The sequence below is a fragment of the Hylobates moloch genome, unplaced genomic scaffold (genome assembly GCF_009828535.3).
Source record: "Hylobates moloch isolate HMO894 unplaced genomic scaffold, HMol_V3 SCAFFOLD_17, whole genome shotgun sequence".
NCBI classification, from domain to species: domain Eukaryota; kingdom Metazoa; phylum Chordata; class Mammalia; order Primates; family Hylobatidae; genus Hylobates; species Hylobates moloch.
The window spans coordinates 26,270,797-26,290,683 of NW_026652292.1; the positions used below are offsets into that span (position 1 = coordinate 26,270,797).

The 19,887-nt window shown below is 35.5% G+C and overlaps 1 pseudogene; it reads left to right on the forward strand.

Moving 5' to 3' along the window:
* The first annotated feature begins 236 nt into the window (after positions 1 to 236).
* Positions 237 to 19,887, forward strand: part of LOC116456742 (succinate--CoA ligase [GDP-forming] subunit beta, mitochondrial-like) — a 33,896-nt pseudogene continuing 14,245 nt past the window's right edge.

Below are 19,887 nucleotides of genomic sequence, written 5' to 3' on the forward strand. Positions count from 1 at the left end.
CTGGGATTACATGCGTGCACCACCACACCCAGCTAATTTTTGTATTTTTGTAAAGATGGGATTTTGCCATGTTGCCCAGGCTGGTCTCCAACTCCTGACCTCAAAGTCATCCGCCCTCCTGGGCATCCCAAAGTGCTAGGATTATAGGCATAAGCCACCACACCTGGACTACCACAAAATTTCTTTAACAAAATTTTAAAAATAATGAAAAAAAGAGGAAACTAATTGAAGCAAAAATGGAGTCTACTAAAAGACATTTGGATCTTTGGGTGGGCCATGAAGTCAGTCACAAATCCCAACATGGGAATGTTCCAGTGAGGATCCTACAACTGGCAAGGCTACAACTGGAGTCAACACAGCTCACCCTCATGATGCTAGCACTGGAGGTCAAAACGTTTTTCATGTCTGGCCTTGAAGTCCAGGTCATTCTGCCTTCACTCTTACCAGACAAGATGGATATGTATGGAATTTGCCTCCTATATTGTTCTTTTCTGGATGAGAGTCCCATATTTAGAATTTGAAAGACAAGGTCACTGCAAAATATTTTAGCTATTAAAGAAAAAGGCCACTAAAGCAAATTTCTGACTTCTGCTTCAGTGAAAAATGTCATGACATGAGAATTTTTTCAAACATAAATAAGAAGTGTTCAAAACTTGCTGTGTAACTAAAGGCATGACAAATTTTTCCCACGCCTTTTGAAAAAAGAATGGAGCAATAAAACATAATTTTGACGTCTTTATAATTGTTTTAGTGTATTTACTCTGGAAACAATAATGTGTTTGCTACTCTTGGGTGAATCATAAAAACTCCACATCTGTTCCTTAAAGAATTTGACATGATCTGGTTCAGTAATCTTTACATAGTGATTGTTGTTCTTCTTTAAAACATCAGCGAACATATTGAAATGCAGAAGGCATCGACTCTCTTTCTATGTTACAGAGTCACTTTGATTTCACATTTATTAGAAATAAGTGCCATATTTCTAATTTTTATATCAGGCTGTATTTACATCCATACAGTTTAAGTACTAATTAAGAAGCTTTTATGTAATTCCAAGGCAAACCTGCTTAACTCACAGTTAATTCTGTACATATATTCACAAATATATATGTGTACGTACATATTTTTCTTTCTTTAAACATAATGACCAGCTAAAATGTGTGTTATTGATCAAAAACTTTAACTTTAATCAATTTTAATAGAGGACACAATTATCATATAAAATAATTGGAGTTAAGGAGAGTGGACAATTCAGGATGAGTACATTATTTTCTTCTTAAAAAAGTGCTCTTTCTGTAATAGGCTTGTTGGAAATAGAAACCTAAAAAAAAATAGGCCTAAGAAAAAATGGTTGCTATTTATTCCTTTTCTTACCAATTTAATGTGCACTGCAGTATCTAGTCCTTGAATTCTTAGAGTAATTAACTTGTTCATATGTAGTGATATTTTGCTAATGGAACAAAGCAATTCACCTTAAAAAGCAAAAATTGTTTTCCGTTGTAATTGTAGATGTGTATGTTTATTAACTTAGCTATGAGCCTCAGCTTAGAATATCAGCTCTGACCTATGAGTTGATCAGGACAGGTATATATGGCTTTTGTTTCTTAGTAACTATTTCTCTATTGAATATATTCCCTTCTTTCATGTTTGTATTTTTTGCCTGAGAAAAAAACAATTGACTGATAATGTACCTAGTACTAGTTATAGGACAAGTATAATTAGTTAAACCTGAAATTCAATTTTAAAAATGTTTATCATTAGCACAGTTCTTAACAGACCATTAGATTTAAAGGTAGACTATGCATATATGTACATGTATTGTATATAGTAAAAAGATCCACTCCTGTCCACTTCTATCACATACACCTGCATCTGGATCACTAAATTAACATCTCCTTTAAGTTGAACCATATGTAATGACTGATTTTTAATGTTTTTAACGTATATAAAAATCAGTTTCTTGTGGTTTGATGTAATAAATCTAAAGCCATAATCATTCCATAGTTGTATCATGGTCATCACCTCAAATCAAAAGTGACATCTTTTTCTACTCAAGTTTTGGCTGCTGTAACTGCAGCATTTAGTAACAATTAAAATGTATGTTTTATAAAATGGAAAACTTAAAAATGTCTCTTTGAAAACAGTTTCCATCTATTTACTGTCTATTCCACATATTCATTTTTATTGAAAAAGACACATTTCTGTCATTCACCTGATCATCGCCTCCTTCATTTGCTGTGAGTAAATAAAATGTACTAAGGACATCCTTTGTGTTGGAGTTAGCCCCCAAATAAATAATATCCCTGGAAGGCAGTACAATTTTAGGAGAAATGTGCTTGCAAAAGAAGTAGAAGCAAGACAAGGGAAGTGTAAAATTTAGATTAGTCTAACTTTGATAGTATTTCCTTTCTAGCATGAAACATGAGAAAATAAATTTAGGATAAGTCCCAACAAATAGCTTACACTTAATTCAATCTAGGGACAATTTTCTGTATGGCTGCATTTCAAATATTGCATTTTCTTCCCAGTAGTTTATTCCATTTATATAATTGGTTCAACTATGTCAAAATAATGTTTTCTAACGGGTCTCACTATTTGTTTCTCTTTTACCCATGGAAAAAAAGTGAGATATTATGCATACTTATTCTGGTTATTAATGTAGAAAATAGTTTGAGAGCAGCTGTCATGATACTCTGAAATCTACATCCCTTTTTCTCCCCTCATCTGTTACCAACTAAAAGACTGTTTTCTTGCTCTTGCTGCTGGCCCTTTTTTGCTCGCTCAGGACCTTTGCTTACATGTTGACTGAGCATCTTCTTACATAGTTTTGTGTTTTTGTCCTGTGCTTTGTGGTGCGATGAACTGGTCATCATTGATTATAGAGCATCCCATTAAGAACCTAGCCATGGCGCTGGCCAGTGTGAATAATTCTTCTTCTCATTGCTGTATTCCAGCTCACGCTGGCCTAATCACAGAGAATCAACTTTTAAAAGCATAGTGAAGTATGTGTAAGAAGCTTCCCAGAAAGTGGCCTTAGACATGATTAACTCCAAATATTTCCATTACTTGTATAATTTTCTGTGTACATGAATGATGTTATTGATAAAGATTACTTTTTTTATAATTACCATGATTTAGTTTGCACATGAAAATGACAGTACTGTGATATTGGTCTGTTTATACTGTATATTTTGGACATTATACCAGGTGTATGAATTATCTTACTATTTTTTTTGAATAAAGACACTCAGAAGCTATTTTATTTTTTTTCCTTTTTTTAATTTTATTATTAATATACTTTAAGTTTTAGGGTACATGTGCACAATGTGCAGGTTTGTTACATATGTATCCATGTGCCATGTTGGTGTACTGCACCCATTAACTCATCATTTAGCATTAGGTATGTCTCCTAATGCTATCCATCCCCCCATCCCCCACCCCACAGCAGTCCCCAGAGTGTGATGTTTCCCTTCCTGTGTCCATGTGTTCTCATTGTTCAATTCCCACCTATGAGTGAGAACATGTGGTGTTTGGTTTTTTGTCCTTGCAATAGTTTACTGAGAGTGATGATTTCCAGTGTGATGCATACCAAAGCCCTCAATGTCCTGTTAAGAAACTGTTTCACAATGGAAATGGTATGCACGCTTTCTCCATTTTCACTGTAGCTTATTTTATCCCAAGGAGGGAAATTATCTATTTACAGATGAATTGTAATAATTTCAAGTCATCAGATTATTGTATGCCTGTTAAGAGAATTTCATATATGAAAAAAAATAAGACATTCAGAAACTACTAAGAGATATACATTAAAGCAGAGGTCAATACAACTATATAAAAAGAAAGTAAACCTTGGCTGAGTGCAGGGTCCCACGCCTGTAATCCCAACACTTGGGGAGGCCAAGGTGGGAGGATCACTTGAGCTCAAGAGTTTAAGACCAGCCTGGGCAACAGAGATTTTTGTCTCTAAAAAAAAATTAAAATTAAACAATTAACCAAGCATGATGATGCACAGCTGTAGTCTCAACTACTCAGGAGGTTGAGGCAGGAGGATTGTTTGAGCCCAGGGGGTGGAGGTTTCATTGAATGGAGATTGTGCCTAGGCACTCCAGCCTTGGTGAAAGAATGAGACCCTGTCTCAAAAACAACAACAACGACCAAACAAAAAAAGAAAGTAAACCCATTTCATCAAATTGGCAGAGTTCATTGCAGTGTAATCAGGAAACTATTTTCTCAGTTGCCAACACCTTCAAACACAGTATATTATTGTCCTATAGATATTTGGTTACTTTAAGTATCTTTTTTTAAGAGTGTATATACATATATATATATATATATAAATATATGTGCATATATATACTCTTAAATATATATTAAATATAAATTAAATAAATATTAAACAAATATATATAACAAAACAGCAAAACCCTACCCCAGTTTAATTCAACTGTATATATATACTCTTAAATATATATTAAATAAATATAAATTAAATAAATATTAAATATATATGTATGTATATATATGACAAAAGAGCAAAATCCTATTCCAGTTTAATTCAACAACCTCACATGCCATTTCAAGTTTTTTAAGCCCTTGTGATATGGGAGCTGGGAAGGGAAGGGCATGGTCGCTGGCTAGGGCTCCATCCTTGGGCCTATGCCTACGGACCTAGGTGAGGACAGGCATTTCTGTGTTCCTGCCCAAACGTTGCATTTCCCAAGACCACCCTGGTCTGCCATGCCATATTCCTGTGCCAGAGGCCATTGACCGGTGGAATGACTCAGAGTTTGGCCAGGGCGGTCAGAGGAGAGCCTGGCTATTGAGCAGCCCAACTCCAGGGGAAACCACCTGCCCACTCCATCTCCCCTATGGCTCCCCAATCTGCTAAGAGCTACTTCCACTCAATAAAACCTTGCACACATTATCCAGGCCCACGTGTGACCCGATTCTTCCAGTAAAACAAGACAAGAACTGCGGGATACAGAAAGCCCTCTGTCCTTGCAATAAGGCAGGGGGTCTAATTGAGCTGGCTAACTACAAGCCATCTATGGAAGACGAAACTAAAAGATCACCCTGAAACACACTCCCACTGGGGCTTCAGGAGCTGTAAACATTCACCCCTAGACACTGCCATGCGGTCAGAGCCCCACAACCTTCCCATCTGCATGATCCCCTTGGGGTTTGAGCAGGGGGGCATTGAAGAAGAGAGCCACTTCCCCATTGCACATGTCCTGTGAGGGTGATAAGGGAACTTTTCCTGTTTCACTTGGTTCCTGTTTACTCTTTGGTTGGAGACCTTAAGTCAAGCAGTGCTATGTGTGGCTTTAGCTTGCACTTTGTCCCTGTTTATTTCATTCCTCTACTCTTCCTGTAGCTATCTCCCCCACGGCCAATGGATTGGAGGAAATGGAATTAGAGAAAATCATGCAAATTCTGAAATCACTGGTGCTGCTGTGGTCTGAACATATGTACTATTCCATTTTATTTTATTTTATTTTATTTTTAGGGTAGGCAGGGAAGCGTTGTCTCTTTTTCTGTCGCACCCCTTCATAAAATTGAACTCTACTACCATTTCTGTTTATTCCCTTCAGCTTCTTTTTTTTTTTTTTTTTTTTTTTTTTTGACAGAGTCTCACTTTGTTGCCTAGGCTGCAGTGCAGTGGTGCGATCCCAGCTCACTGCAACCTCTGCCTCCCGAGTTCAAGCGATTCTCCTGCCTCAGCCTCCCGAGTAGCTGGGACTATGGGCACGTGCCTCCATACCAGGCTAACTTTTTGCATTTTTAGTAAAGACAGGGTTTCACCATGTTAGCCAGGATGGTCTTGATCTCCTGACCTCGTGATCTGCCCTCCCCTGCCTCCCAAGGTGCTGAGATTACAAGCTTGAGCCACCATGCCTGGCCTCCAGCTTTTCTTTTCTCTTTCATCACCAGACCAGTCATTCTCTGGGCAAAAGTTGCCAAGATAACTTTTCATGTATGAATCTAAGTGATGTCCACACAAGGCACAAAAATGGCATCATGACTCTTTGCCAAATTAAATGATAGAAATGAAAACTAACTTATCTCTGTCCTTCCTCCTTACCCTGAAATCACAAGTGGTTACCTGATATTGCTAAAGCTTTTATTTTTTTCCTTCAAAAGGCAACTATTTTAATTATGATTATAGTTGATAGTCATAAAGAACATTTGGACTCCATGATCTATACACCCCTTGATGTTCTCAGCTCAGTGTACAATAAAATACCTGCATTCTCATAAACTTTTACTTTTCTATTACCTTAGGTACTAGGAGAACACTAAAGAAAAGACTCTAAATTTAAAAAAAATTCAGAGAAGGACTCTTAAGGGTGATTATCACTAAGTTGTGTTCGGAAAATAAACAAGATCAACCAGGTTAAAAAAAAAACAAAACTAGTAGAAACAAATAAAGGAAACTATATCCTGAATTCTAGTCTAAAAATTGAAGAATTTCAAGTCATTCTTTATCGCACTTTCTTAATTGTCTAAATAACTGTAATATCTACTCAGGCTGCAATTTTATAGGTGATAAGCAACTACCTTAAGCCATGTGACTTTCTGGAAATTTGCCAGTGATGCTATTCTATTTTAAAGAAAAATTATACACAAATTGCCTATATATTAAATACAAACAAAATATTTTGCATATCAGTATCAATTATATTGAAGGGCAGTAACATTCAGTTCAATTGATAACTCTTCTGCCTGGAGCTTTATAATAGTAGATTTAACAATTTTTCTTTTCCTTTAAGAGCATAGAAAAGAGAGTTAATAATTCAATTTTAACTACAAATAAACAAATAACTCACACGTGTTTTTTAAAAATAAGATCCTGTAAAATGCTCAGAAAATTTTATTTAATCTCTTAATAAGTGGTCCATGAGGTAGTTACTAGAATACAAAGCTACTTTATGTATCAGTCAATCTCACAGATACATTTAACATTAATCTTGTTTTCACTCAGGTATATAGAAGGATTTTCTTCATAAAATGTGTTAATCATTATTAGAAGTTTTAGACATTTAGACTGAAAAATAATTTGGCTACTCTGTGATATAAATCATTCATGTATGGTAAGCATATATTGCCACATTACTATAATACCAAGTCATCATTATCCACAAGGCAAGATAAAAACATATCCTGAATTCTGAGCATTTGATAACAGTCATAATTTTCTTGAAAATAAAAACTGTTAAAAGCAAAATAACCGCTGTTTATACTCATGTCCTTATAAATCAAAATTCATTTATTTGCTTCAAGTGAGACCATAGGATAGAACTTGTTTTAAAAACAGGTTGTCTTATACATTGGATTTTAATGTATGCTTTCAATTTTGGTGAGGACTTATGAATTAAAAATAGTTTTAAGAGATCAAAAAGAAAAAAATAAACAGTAATTTGAAGTCTTAAGCAATACCAATATAATTGCTTATGACATAACAAATTGCTATGAAAAATTGATTTGAATTAACTACCTGAAACATTCAATATGAATTAAACTCTAGAAAAATAAAAATGTTCAAATTTGTCCTTTATTTCCATAATGTACTTTTTAATGTTGGGTTCATGATTCTAACATAAAGCACTAGCTATGAATAGGCCATTTATAAATCACGTAGAAATATTCTCATTCACCGTACTCAATTAATTTTCTCCTTTATTTTCCAGACTCTCAAGTAGAGAGATTAATAACGTAACAAAATTAATAACATACAAAAGCACAGTTCTTTATTGCATATCTTTTCTAACTAAAAGCAAATATATGTAAAACTTGTGGAGGTTTTTTTTGCAAAATGATACATAAATTTGTTGGAGTGTTTTCAATTCTAGATACACAGATAGTTTTTGTTCACTATTTCATCTTTAAAGAAGATAAATGCCTATATTGTAAGAAGAGACATATATTGTGAGCTTTTTATCTATAATGAATAATAAAAAACTAATAATAATATAAAAGGTGACCGTAAATAAGTATAATCTGAGAATGCATTAATATATAGGTATGTGTACATATATAGTACATACATACTGTGTATATATAGATTAGACATTTCATGGTAGATATCCTAAAATATTTATTGTAAAGCAGTGGAATTTTGTCATTTCTTGCCCAGGAATATTTACTTTTGTATGAATGTTTTCATGTTATTAGATGATTGATAACAGCATATTGGGTAGCTATTTTGAATAAGAAATTCATTGTGTTTAAATGCGAGATGATAACTTAGATACAAGGTAGAATGTTGTATTAGTCAGGGTTCTCTTGAGGGATAGAACTAATGGAACGCATATATTACATATATAATATATTGATCATAATATGATCAATATTCATAAATATTCATTAAAATCAATAAATCTTATGTCACATGATAAAGGAGAAAAGACATAAAATGAAGATTTCTTAGTATAAGTGTATATATGCACTAACATGTTTATGACAAAAGGTGGAAATATTCATGACAGTTACAATCCTCTTTTCTGCAGATGGTCACATGGTCATAGCTGGTATTGGTGACTACCTTCTTCTACTCCTCATTCTGTATTCCCTTTGCTTTCAGCAAGCACCTCAGCAGGTCATGGTTTTTTTCTTGGTGGAGCGACCCAAACCTTCATTTATGGTACTAGTAAGAGATGCCCTAAGGGATCTCCTATATTCCAAGTATACTCTTCCTTACCTCCGTTGTGGAGTAGTAGACTGATTTCATCTTGATAGTCAGGGTCAATCACCCTAGCCAACACTGTAACTCCCTTTTCAACCTGTTGATTTAAAGGTAAGAAGAGCCCAAAGTGTCCAGGTGGCAATGCTAACATCTAGTTTAATGGAATTGTTGTTGTGTCTCCTGGTGGCAGCCTTCCTCCCTCTGGAACTAAGACCTCTAAGCCAGCAGAATGTAATGCTGTAGGAAGAGGAAGCAAAAATTTTGCTAGTGGAGCATTAGAGGTGATGGTGAGTGGTGTCACTTCGACTTCCACCCCTTGATTCCCAGACCCCTGAATCCTGGCTATGAGAGAAACAGTAGCATATATTGGATGCTGATTCAGAACATACATGGTCTTCTGGAGAACCTTGCCCCAGACCTGCAAAGTGTTGTCACCTAGCTGGCATTGTAATTGTGACTTCCAAAGGCCATTCCATCTTTCTATCAATCCAGCTGGTTCAGGATTATGGGGAACATGGTAGACTACCGAATTCCATGAGCATGAGCCCACTGCCACACTTCTTTAGCCATAAAGAAAGTGCCTTGGTCAGAGGCAATGCGATGGGGAATACCATGACAGTGGATAAGGCATTCTATGAGTCCACGGATGGTAGTCTTGGCAAAAGTATTGCCATTCTCCAAGATCCATCTGCCTTCTGCAGGGGCCAAATGAAAGAGTTAAATGGGGATGTGGTGGGAATCACAACACCTGTGTCTTTCAAGTCTTTGAGTGTGGCATTAATTTCTGCAGTCCCTCCAGGGATGCGATATTGTTTTTGACTTACTATTTTTCTAGGTAAAGGCAGTTCTAATGGCTTCCATTTGGCCTTTCCCACCATAATAACCCTCACCCTGCCAGTCAGGGAGCCAATGTGGGGATTCTGCCAGCTGTTAGGTATGTCTATTTCTGGCAGTGGGGAAATGAGCATAGGATGAGTCCAGGGACCCACTGGCACCACTGTAAGTCAAATCTGAGCTAAAATTCCATTAATTACCTGACCTCCATAAGCCCCTAATTTAACTGGGGGACCGCAATTACGTTTTGGGTCCCCTGGAATCAATGTCAGCTCAGAGCCAGTGTCCAGCAGTCCCTGAAATATCTGATCATTGCCCTTTCCCCAATGCACAGTTACCGTGGTAAAAGGCCAGAGGTCTCCTTGGGAAAGGATGAGAGAAAGATTCACTGCATAAATTATCAGGAATGTAGTGGAGTCCTTCCTCAAGGGGACTGAGCCTCCCCTTCATTCAAGGGATTCTGGGTCTGTACACTAGCTCAAGTCTGGAAATTGATTGAGGGGCCATGAGTCTCTGTTTTTATAATTCAAATTAGCCTTTTTTGCATTCAACCTAGAAGCTTTCTGTTTATATAAATTAAGTAGGAATGCAGTAGGCTTTCTATTAATTTCACTTCTAGGAACCCCATGATTAATTAGCCAATGCCAGAGCTCTACAAGAGTCAGACTACTCTGATTGCTGCTTTGACTCTGCTGTCCATTATGATAGCTATGCCCACCTTGCCTTTCGTAGTTGAGTGCCGCTACTTGGCCCCTGCCACCTTGGGATCCAATTATTCCCATTGTATTTAAATTTTGTAGTTGAGTGACTGCAGTTCCCACTGTTAGATCTGACATACAGAGAAAAGTAATTACAGGGCTCTTCAAAGATGCAGGTGCTGCCCTCACAAGTCTATTTCACAAGGCATTGATCAAGGGTATATTTTCTGGACCCTCCCAGTAGGTCTAAAGTGACTAATCCACTCCACCATCCCAATATTCCTGAGCCTTTGGATTCCTTCCTCTATTTAAATCAAGGGAGATCAGGCATTTTCAATTCACTCACAGTGGACCATGTTTTAATCTATATTTCAACTAACCAAGCAAATAAACTATTAGAACCTTTTTTTTTAACTCTCTGAACTGCACATTAAGTGCAGAGTCCCTACTTAGTGGGCCCAAATCAACAAATTCAGTCTGATCCAACTCTATATTCCTTCTACCATTATTCTGCACCCTTAATGTCCATTCCCAGGCCTGTTCTCCAGATTTCTGTATAAATCACAAAACTCAAGCAGTTCTTTTCGAGTGTAGTGCACCTCCCCATGGGTCATGCTCTCAACCTCACCTCTAGGGGCCCGCCAGGACTTTAGTTATAAGTCTAGTAGCAAACAGGGATGTTGGCGGTAGCTCCTGAGGAGAATCAACATTATCTTGCCTGGCAACTGCCTTGGGAAGCCATCAGTGTTGCCTCAGGCAGCTCAGGGTTTATCTCCTCAGACAAAAGCGGAAAGGCTGATGGCACCATGGGTTGGGGAGGGGTTGTTGCAACTAATGGGGATGGGGAAGCTCTTTCTTCTGTCAAAAAAGGTTCATCAGAGTTTACAAACTCAGTGTCCTCAGCTTCATCCAGGTCCCCCTCTACATCCCCATTCCAAGTAGAAGGGTCCCATTCTTTTCCCATGAATACCCCCACTTTAACAGTAGACACCTGGCAAGGCTGTGCAGGAACCTTTAGTTGCAAGTCAGCCACTCTTATAATAAGAGCTTGTGTCTAGTTTTTCCAGAATTTCAGCTCTTTCTCTGCAGGAGATAAGACTCTCACTCAGGGCAATCTTACCAGATTTGAGGCTCAGTATCTGCTTCTGAAGCCAGGAGATAGAATCCCTGAGTTCATCATTGTCTTTCACCACTTTGTCCACTGAACTTGGCAGAAACCAACCAGCTTCATTATGCTCCTTGGTTCTCCACATATGGTCAAAGCATTAAGTATAGAGTCACTAAACTTCTTGACGCTCATGAGCAATCAATCAGGAGTGTCAAATACATTTATTTTGTATAACTCTCTAAATATTTCATGCCAAAGACTATCAGTGTTCTCTGTACTATTAGCAGTAGAGTCCTTAGCATTTTTAAGTCTAATCATATTAAGCAGCAACTCCAGAAACCCCAAAACCAATGATGAACTCCATCCTTAATATTCTGTTCCTCTAGAACCACTCCTGATACCAAACTCTGTATTAGTCAAGGTTCTCTAGAGGCACAGAACTAATGGAATACATATATATATATATATATATATATGTATATATATATGTATATATATACATATATATACATATGTGTGTATATATATATACACACACACACATACATACACACACACACATATACATATATATATATGTGTATATATATATATATGGGAGTTTATTAAGTATTAACTCACATGATCACAAGGTCCCACAATAAGCTGTCTGCAGGCTGAAGAGCAAGGAGAGCCTGTCTGAGTTCCAAAACTGAAGAACTTGGAGTACGACGTTCAAGGGCAAGAATCTTCCAGCATGGGAGAAAGATGTAGGCCAGTCCCTCTTTTCACATTTCTCTGCCTGCTTTTTATTCTAGCCAAGCTGGCAGCTGATTAGACTGTGCTCACCCAGATTAAGGGTAGGTCTGCCTTTCCCATCCCACGGACTCAAATGTTAATCTCCTTTGACAACACCCTCACAAACACACCCGGGATCAATAATTTGTATCCTTCAGTCCTATCAAGCTGACACTCAGTATTAACATCATAGATGTTAAGTTGTGGAAAAATGATGTGAAGAGTAGCAACTGACAACTTTATTCTGCAAAGGAGATTAAAACCTGTTGTATGACACAGTTTATTTATACTTCACTGGCTCTTTTTTATTGAATTTGGTTCATTTTCCTTTGCATTTCTCTTATTATTTCACCTGCTTGACATTTCTATTTGTTGTTATCTGTAAAAAATATTATACATTAAATATATCAAAAAAGCATTTTCAGGTATAGAGTTGAAATGAGACTGTGTTCCTTCTTCAGCTTTTTCATAATAAATTGTCTTTTCATCTTAATTATTTTGGATAATGCATAATAGTATATGCATTATTTCAACTCAACTTTGTGGAATAATATATCTGACATATAAACTATACCGAAATTTATAGCAAGAAATAGCAGAGTTCATTTTACTCAAGAAAGCCACAGCATTTCAATTTAAAGGTACCTAATCGAATCTTAATGTAACTATGCTTTAATTTAATTTCTGTTTTAGACTATCTTTAATCAAAATCCAATTGAAACTGTACTTGGGAAGAATTTTTGTTGTGAGTCATTTTATATAAATATTTGAGACATCATATCATTTTTCCTGAATAATTCATTGCCTTATATTAGTAAATATAAATTTGATATAAAAGTGAAATATGAACTTTCATTAGGTAGTAAAATTATATAGCTATTTACTTAAAATTATTGACTAGCAATACATTAAGAATGCATTATATAACATTTAGGAAAATAATTTTAAAGTAATTATATCTCAATTCATGTATGCCTATTTATAAATTTTTAAATATTATACATCATAAATAAGCATGTCATTTAAAATATAAATTATTCATACTGATGAAATGACAACATTGGCAAAATAACACACCATGCTCCTAATGAAGTGAATGAGTAAAATTAGACCCTTTGTTGTCCAGAAGTACTGGGCATGGCATATAAATTTCTTGAAAAATGTCTATGGGATATTCTTTCTTTTATTCTTTTTAAAAACATCGTCATTAACATTCTGTGACTTGTGTCTTTCCCTTGTTCTTTTGCTCAAGGATGTAATCTATTTGAAAAATAAAAACACTTTCATGCTTGCAATATTACTTTAAATCATTTCTATTATACCAATTAGTCACTAAATCTTGAAAAATCATTAATAGCATTTTTTTACCTATGTCAATTTTTATTGATATTGCCAACATGATGGCTGAAAACTTTTAATCGGAATGTAACTGCATTATTGCAATAGATATGTAACTAGTCATTTGCTTTCCATGTCTGCAAATTAAATAGGTTTATACTTTGTTCACAAGAAAAAGTTCAAGGCCTTGACATGGCATTCCAGGTGTCAGGAATATACCATTCAGGCCGTGGGCTGTGGTTCATGCCTGTAATCCCAGCACTCTGAGAGGCCGAGGTGAGTGGATCAATTGAGATCAGGAGTTCGAGACCAGCCTGACCAACATGGTGAAACCCCATCTCTACTAAAAATACGGGTGATGTGGTGGGCGCCTGTAATCCCTGCATACTCCAGAGGCTGAGGCAGGAAAATTGCTTGAACCTGGGAGGCTGAGATTGCATTGAGCCGAGATTGCACCATTGCACTCCAGCCTGGACAACAAGAGCAAAACTCCGTCTACAAAAAGAAATATACCATTCAAATTATTGTTATTCTTCCTCATAAGTGCTCTAGTATTCTGCAAGTTTCATTGTACTAAGTGCAGTTCAGTCTCACTTCCACAACTCTACTTATTTTCTCCATTGTAAAAACTCAGACATGTTTATCCCTCTGTATGTGTGTGTGTGCGTGTGTGTGTGTGTGTAGTATTCATCTACCTAGAACCTCGACCTACATTTTCATTATAATCAAAATGCTATCCTAAAGCATCAAGAATTCCTAACTACAGCCCTTTTCCTGCAGCGAATTAGGTTATGAATGTGCCTAACATCAGGCAACAATTTAATTCTTCTCTCCACACTCTAGATGTTATCTTTACTCATCTTTCTTAACATCTTGCTCCATCAAATTTTCTCTTATAACTCTTGTACACTCAGTGTTGCTATTCTTTTGCACTATATCTCTTAAACAATAAATATGGTTCAGCCAATGACATACTTAAAATAACAACAGTAATAAGGAAAACAATAAAACAATAACAATTCTAAAACTTCATATTTTCCATGGGTCTGTATCTCTCTGTGCTTACGCAGCCATATTCTCAAAAAATATATATGCTGTCTCTAATTTATGCATCATATATTTTTAAGCTATCGTAGTTAATTTTGTACCTAAGAAGTAAACCTAATCGTTAAGTTTAAAAGACAACAACAAAAGATATATTTTAAATATTCCTTTTACTGGAACTTTATGATCATTTGACATTTTTGCAGATTTCCTCCTTGAAATCCTTTTGTTTAAATGATATTAATTATTGTCTTCTTTTTGGTTCTTTTTTAATGATTTTAGATTATCTTCTTAAGAATTTTTATTCTCCTGCCATATAGAATCTATGGTCTTACATAGAATAACATCAAAACCCCAACTGCTTCACTCTAAATGTTCTAGATAAGTGACCTTTTCTAGACTTCAGACTTCACTGGCTAATTACACAGCTTTCATTAAAATCTTAATTGCCTGGCCGGGAGTGGTGGCTCAGGCCTGTAATACTAGCACTTTGGGAGGCCGAGGCGGGTGGATCACGAGGTCAGGAGATCGAGACCATCCTGGCTAACACGGTGAAACCCCGTCTCTACTAAAAAATACAAAAATTAGCCGGGCGCAGTGGCGGGCGCCTGTAGTCCCAGCTACTCCAGAGGGTGAGGCAGGAGAATGGCGTGAACCCAGGGGGCGGAGCTTGCAGTGAGCCAAGATGGCGCCACTGCACTCCAGCCAGGGCGAAAGAGCGAGACTCTGTCTAAAAAACAAAAAACAAAAAAAATCTTAATTGCCTGCTTAATTTTATTCTAATTCTAACCACATTTCCCTATTTAGATTTTTTAAAAGTTGCTTTTAACTCATAATGTACAAAGTCTGAATTTACTAACTTTCCTGCCAGCCTTGTCCCCTATGTATTCCTAATATGACCATCCTAAGTATAAATAGAAGACTATTAAACATCATAGACTTTATTATCTTTTTTGCATGCATTTGAAGGGTCCCATTTTCATCTAGAAGCCTTCCACTATTTTCTGATCTATTCCTTCTGCCTAAATTCATGAAGTTATCATTTCTCATCTTTTACAATATCCTCTTAGTTTTTCACTCTCACTCAATCCCAACTCTTGTCTGAAGTAAATATCCATATCCTTCACTCTACCCAGACTGATTCCTACTGGTTTCCTATAAGCTGGCAATAAAGCTGACATTTCTACGTCACACAAGCCCCTTCTAGGTTTGCATTATTTCCACCTTTCCCAACCCAATCCTTATGATTTTCCACACTCACCCTTCATACTTGGTTATAGAAATATTTGCAGCCTACCCGACTGACTTTGCACATGCTGGACTTGCGCTTTCTTCTCCTTGATTTAATAAATATACTCATCCTTTAAAAGTCAATTCAAATACCAACCTCCATAGGGAGCTTCCGCTGTACTTTCAAGCAAAAGAGTCTTTTTCCTGTACTCCCAAGGCACCTTATTTGTCTCTATTAGAACAATTTTAGGTGACATTTATTGAGCAATGACTCTGGAGTGGAAATTGGGCCCCAAGGAAAGGTCAAATAACTAGTAACTTTTGGGACAGTTTTCAGTTTGGATCCCTGACCAAAACTCCACTCCCACCCCAAACACACACACAAATACAATCACCACTAAGGAATTCTGATGCTTACTTACTGCATTTGCTACACATTTTTTTACTTGTCTGGGCTTTAATGATCTGAAATATTGGGACTGGATTATAATTATCCTTGTCCTATCAGCACCTAGCACCGTTACTGAAGCCTAAGGGAAGAATATTAAATGTTTTATCATTGATTGAAGAATGGATGGATGAATGTGTATGTTCGTGGTATATGCTAAACTAGTACTATTTTGATGACGGAAATACTGATATTCACTGAATGCATGAGTACACTAATAAGCAAATGATCCAGTGAAGGCAATGAAATCAATGAGAGAATGTACTTTGATGTCTTTCTCATTTGATTTTTTGCAGTATTTATAGTTTGTCATCACTTAGTCCTGGGTAAGGCCTTGCATGGGCATTTAAGTACTGTAAATGGGTAGATTTTTCTGTCTAACTAGGTAACAGCCTTGATAAAGGCTGAAATAGTGAATTATACAATTCTATCCACAATGCTTAGAAAAAGGTTACATACATTAATACCTATTGAATGACTGACATATAATCAGATATCTGTTATTTATTAGTTTTCATTGAATCTGATGAATTTGAAAAATATATAGCATTTCATGTTTCCTTGGGTGAGGTAAATTGTTATTACAGTAAATTATAACACATAGGAACCAGAAGAAGGACAAAACATAATTTCTTTTCTTATTGTATTGTTGACATCTGTTCTCAGTCATTGGTCTATACTGTTTTGCTTTATTTGCCTCTGCAGGGAGGAATATACCAGTGTAATTTATTAAAGCAGTCAAATAATCTTAACATGCCCTTAGTGTATTTGATGTATCATACATGGGTGATGCTTTAAATAGCACCAGAGAGTTAATCAGATGTTTCAGATTTATAAAGGGAAAAATTAAGAAGATAATGAACTGATAAATCAGTAATAGACCTCTTATGAAGACTGAGACATTTCACTCTCTTCATTAAGATTTGTATTTCCTTAAAATAAAATTATTTCTTAAAGTGGAATCATCGGATATTTGATGTGACCTATTTCCCCAAACAACATTTAAATGACACATAAGTGGGTATAGAAACTATAGAAAAAGAGAAAACTAGAATACTTCTTCTTCATCTTATAAGACATTGTACAAATCATAAACAAAAATATGTTATTGATTACTTTCTTTAAAATGTCCATGTCAGTATACATATATTTAAATCACTAAAGGTTAAAAGAAACGCTGTGCTCTCTAAAACCACATTATATACCTGATCAAAATAAAGTGACTCTTCGGGAGGCGGAGCTTGCAGTGAGCCAAGATCGCGCCACTGCACTCCAACCTGGGTGACAGAGTGAGACTCCGTCTCAAAAAAAAAAAAAAAAAAAAAAAAAAAAATATATATATATATATATATATATATGTATATATAAAGAAACCAAGATTTACCTGATCAAAATAAAGTGACTCTTTCTTTTATTAAAAATATATAAAAAGTAACTAAGATTTAATCTACACACGATGAAGTAATTTCAATTATCTTCCTGATGTTTAATTATGCTAAAATCAGAACATCTTATGAATTGCTATTTTGATATATTGACATTTCTTAAAAAATAGCAAAAAATAAAGAGGATAATTTTATGTAGTTTTTAATTTGATTACAAAGAAATACCTAAAAGATAATTCAGAATACATAGAATTCTGAGTAGTCAAGAAAGATAATTTTTAAAGTAATAAATTTATGTCCTAAGATTTCAGCAAATATATTCCAACAGTGATTCATGAGCATTGATTGCAAACGTTCATATGAGCAAGACTTAAAGAAAAAAAGAGATTTTAATATTTATTAATATTAATCTGAAAAGCAAATGAAATTCAGTGAAAAAAACATAAAACATGTAAAAAATAAGCTTACAGAAATAAAACTGAAATTAATTGAATATTTTAAAGGAAATATAATCAATAAAATTATTCAGTTATACACTCATTAATACTAATATTAGTAAGTTATAAACCTAGTTGCCAGAGAGTTAAAACCTGTCAGTGGTTTTGGACAGTGGAAAAATGTTGAGAACAACAAAATTTATTCTTCGCTTTGTCTAGAGAAAAGACATGAAGGTGAAGGAATGACCTATTACTTGGGAAAATGTTATAACACTGACGAATCAGTAGGTTGAGCTACTACTATTATTAGCTTATATGTTCCATGAAAAAGAGTAGACAGGCAATCTTTCGTGAGTCAATTTCATAATGATTGCCCTGGGTATTACAATTAGCATCTTAATTTAAATCTACCTGTTTTGATTAATTTTAACACAAACTTTACTCCACTATTCCCTACCCCTTCCTTTGTACTATTGTTGCTATAAAAATTTCATGTTTGTACAATTGAAAACTATTAAGATGTTATATTTATTTCTTTAAGGCCTTTTTTAATCACATAAGAGAAGAAAAGAGTTATAAATAAAATACATTTATCTTGTTTTCTTATTTGCTGATGTAATTACATTTAACTGTGTTCTTTATTTACAGACATGGCAATGAGTTACTATCTAGTGTCTTTCATTCAACCTGAAAAATTCACTTTGTATTTCTTGCAGGGCTGTTTGGGTAGTAATAAATATTTTGTTTCTGGTTTGTTTAAAGTTGTCCTACTTTCTTCATTGTTGAAGGGCAGTTTTAGTGGATATAAAATTTTAGGTTGTCAATGATTTTTATTATTTTAGATATTTAATATAACACCTTATTGCCTTCTGGCTTCCATGATTTCTTATAAAATGCAACTGTTAACCCTTGAGAATACCTCGTGCTTGATGAGTCTTTTTTCTCATACTATTTTCAAGATCCACTCTGTTCTTGGTTTTCAAGAGTTTGACTATAATGGATCTAGGTGTGCATCTCTTTATCTTACTTGCAGATCACTGAGATTCTTGGATATGCGGATTAATGGGGTTTTAAAAATCAAATTTGGAGGGTTTTCAGTAATTATTTCTTAAATGGATTTTCTGCCCTGTTCTGTCCCTCCCATCGAACTATTTGTTGCCATGCTTGATAGTGTCCTACAGGTCTCTGAGACTCTTTATTTTCCTTCATTCCTTTTTTGTTGTTGTTCCTCAGATTGGATAGTCTTCATTTACTTATCTATGAGTTTACTTATCCCTTCTTCTGCCAGAATAAATCTGTTGTTGAGATCCTATAGTAAATTTTAAATTCAATTATTTTATTTTCCAACTCTAAAATTATATTTGAGTCTCATTTCTTATACTTTTTTCTCTTTATTGAAATTCTTTATTTGATGAGATATTATTGCTAGACTTCCATTTAATTATTTATGCATGGTTGCCTATAGTTTTTGAAACATATTTTTAATAGCTGATTTAAAATATTTGTTTGGGCTGGGTGCTGTGGCTTACGCCTGTAATCCCAGCACTTTGGGAGGCTGGGGTGGACGGATCACTTGAGGTCTGGAGTTCGATGCCAGCCTGGCCAACATGGTGAAACCCCGCCTCTACTAAAAATACAAAAATTAGCCAGGCATGGAGGTGCATGCCTGTAGTCCCAGCTACTCAGGAGACTGAGGCAGGAGAATTACTTGAACCCAGTAGCTGGATGTTACAGTGAGCTGAGATCACACCACCACACTCCAGCTTAAGTGACAGCATGAAACTCTGTCTCAGAAAAAAAAAAAAAAGTTTGGTAAATTCATCGTCTGGCCTGCTCAGGGTTACTTTCTGTTGGAATTTTTTTTTTTTTTTTTGCTATGAGCTATACTTTCCTATTCATTACATA